We start from the raw sequence: 3,400 nt of genomic DNA, 5'->3' as shown, positions 1-3,400 counted from the left end.
TGTATCCTTTTGCACGAATGATCTACTAATAAGAAGACTCCCTTTTATTTTTTTCTTAGATAAATTCCATGTTAGGAATTTCCAAAATCTTTGATTGGATGAATTTCTTGTGAGAAGCCTCCAAATTTGTCAGATGTATTCTAAAGTGTTGGGTCATGTATGAACTTGTTTGATAAAACATACTTTGAATATTTCTTATGAGAAATCTCCAGAACTGTCGCTACATTCTAAAGTACCAGGTCATGTCTGAACTTATTGATAAATTGTACTTTGGATGTTCCCTAGTGTCTTTTCCCCAGTAAATTGTCATCCCCAATGAGTCTCCACCCATTGCCTTTGACATTTCCTATGAAACACCGCTACCGTATTCCCATCATTCCCCACAGGTATGTCCATCATCTATCATAAAAATCACACTAGGGTCCATCATATCCCCAGCAAACCAAGAAGTGGTCATTTAACTCATAGCACGACATGTCATCACATCTAAGGGCAAAATTCAGATCATTTGTATTTAAATACCTTTCACTTTGGATACCATGAGGATTATCATCACTCATGCCATCTGGTAAAGATATTTAAATAGGGGCAACTGTCATACCCTAAATTTTGCCCCACCTAAACACATTCATTTACATTTCAAGCATTTGTATTTATCAATTTGCATCCACTCATTGACATAAATTTATTAAGTGTTTCAGCTGCAATATGTCTCATGATCATTTCATCTGGTTAAGATCTCATTTCCATGCATATGTCAGAATTCATTAATCAAGAATTAGTTAGCTTTGTTTGTGCTGCTTTGTTAAGACTAATGCATACATTCTTATCATGCATACATACTCCATTCATATACCGTTTCATTAAATTTAGAATAATTGTAGATCTCGTGCCATTTGAATTTACCATCTATGATCATTGTCATTACAATTCCATTTTAATAAATAAGTCTTATTTATTGAATAATGTTTGACTTTGGTTTGGAATGTAGATTTAAAAGACGAGTGTAGAATTTTCGTAGTTTGAATCATATTGTTGCTTTTGAAAAAAATTCATAAAAAGTTTGCAAATTGACATTTTACTTTCATTTTTATTTTGAATGCATCTTTGTGTTGCCATATTTTCTTATCACTCATATGATTTAAGTTGATTTCAATGGCACATTTCCGTTTTTTTTTTGCCTTGATTTTCATTTGGTCTCAAATTCCTAATGTTGTGATTCAAGGACCAATTTGGTTTCAAATGGTACATGAACACCTTCATTGATATTAAAATTTATCTCATCTAAGAGTTTTTGTTAGAATTCTAGGTTATTAATTTAATACATTAGCATGCATTTTAAATTCAAATTGATTTTTTTTATCATTAACATTGCATTAAGAACTCATAGTACATTAGAATGGTTACACACTTTTTGGTCTTATTACATAAGTTGAAAGCCAAATATCCCAAGCACTATTTTTCTAAGTTAATCTTCAAGTAATTCAAGTATGCCTTTGGTTCTTTTGCTTGCTTCCAAACTTGTCAAAAATCACCATCATAACCAAGTTTTCTAGCCTCTTTTCTTCATTTTTCAAGTCACATAGGCCAAACATCACCAAAGTTCAACTTAAGGTCTTGATAAAACCTATCAAAACAAGCGAAAATTTGGTTACATTTGATACCCAAAATAATGTGAAGAATCAACCAAAATTCAAAAGAGAAAAAGTAGGACAAGTTTATTGCAATTAAAGCATAACCAAGAAACTTGCAAAGAGAAGGAAGTGGAAAATACTGCTGTAGAAAAGTAATGAAAAGTACAGCAAATTTTGGTCACAACAAGACAAATTCAAAGGTGCGAAAAAAATACAGCAATGCAGTTTCATTAAAATGACAAAAATAGAGCAGGCAACTTTGATGCCTCTGCATCCATTCCATATTCACCAATTTACAACTATTCAGATTCAGAGTTTCTTCACTATAAAATCAACAATAACATAGCAACAAAAAGAGGTCATCATAATAACAAACCCTAGCCACCACAACTCAAGAACACTGATACATTTTGACAACTGAACATTTTTATAGGGAGAACAAGAAATCTTAATCACCATGTTCAAACACATCACAAAGAATACACAAATGAAACCTTAGCTGAATCAAATTTACCCAGCTGATAGAGATAAAAAAACAATTATATCACAATACACAACATAAGACACTGCAAAAAAAATTGGAATATACATCAAAGTAAACCCTCAAACCACAAAATATTTAAAGAACGAGAAGGAATTTGAAGAAGAAGAACGTAACAATCAAAACGAAACAGGGGAGACGTCATACCAGAGAATCAACCGCAGCACCAGAGACTGCAACCGCCGTGCCGGAATTTGCCGCTCCATTTTGGTAACATCATGCTCTTTCTTGTTCGTTTTTTTATAATGTTTGTTGCAAGTTCGTTTTTTTTTCCTTTGCACCTTTGTTCATGTTGAATTTGTGTTTATGTTTGTTTTGTTGTTTTTCTATGAACTTAAGTTTTGGTTTTCAAACACATGGTTTCCGATCCGGACTCATGATTGTGTCTTTGAGAAAATAGATTTTAGATTCGGATTCAGAGGGAGATTTAGGTTGAGTTTGATGTTGGAGACTTGCAGTTTTGAGTGAGGATTAGAGGCTTTAAAATGAAGGTGATTTTTTTTTGTTTCTTTTTTTTCACGATTTCCATAACTCTTGTTCTAATTGAATGAGGAAAGAGAGCACATTTCAAGGAAGAGAGAAAGAGAGCTTTTGTTTGGATAAAAAACAGTATTTTTGTTTTGGTGTGTTTTAATGAGTTATCATGACTTGGTTTGTACAACTTGTCATTTATTTTATTTTTTTATTAAAGTTAAATGATGAGAGATATTGAAGAGACTCAATAAAAGATGACAAAGATAGTGAGATTCTTTTCTTATTTTTTTTATAGTGGATGTTTAGAAGTTTTCTTTTATTTTTTCTTTTAAATAAAATTTAAATAAAAATACATAAGAATAATAATAACAAAATCATAAAAAAGAGTTAATTAATTTATTTTCTTTTATTATTTTAGATTATGTTATAAAAATTTAAAAAGAGTTAATTTAGTTTTTATTATATTTTTTTTTAAACTATGTTAAAAAAGTTTGGTTTAATTTTATTTTGTTATTGTTATTTTAATTAAACTTTTAAAAAGAACAAAAAGAGTATTTAATTATTTTATCATCAAACCTTTTTTAGTAAAGGAATATGCATATGCTTAATCTTAAGTTGATCTTATATTCTCACTTCATTTTACTAGACATAAAAAGAAAAATATAAAAAGATCCTAATGTTTAAAATAATAATAATAATAATAAGCGTTCGATCCGATGTCGAGCCATTTTCTTAAGTCAAACCATTAACC

Source organism: Lathyrus oleraceus, chromosome 4 (assembly GCF_024323335.1).
Source record: "Lathyrus oleraceus cultivar Zhongwan6 chromosome 4, CAAS_Psat_ZW6_1.0, whole genome shotgun sequence".
NCBI lineage: Eukaryota > Viridiplantae > Streptophyta > Magnoliopsida > Fabales > Fabaceae > Lathyrus > Lathyrus oleraceus.
This window is presented reverse-complemented; position numbering follows the sequence as displayed.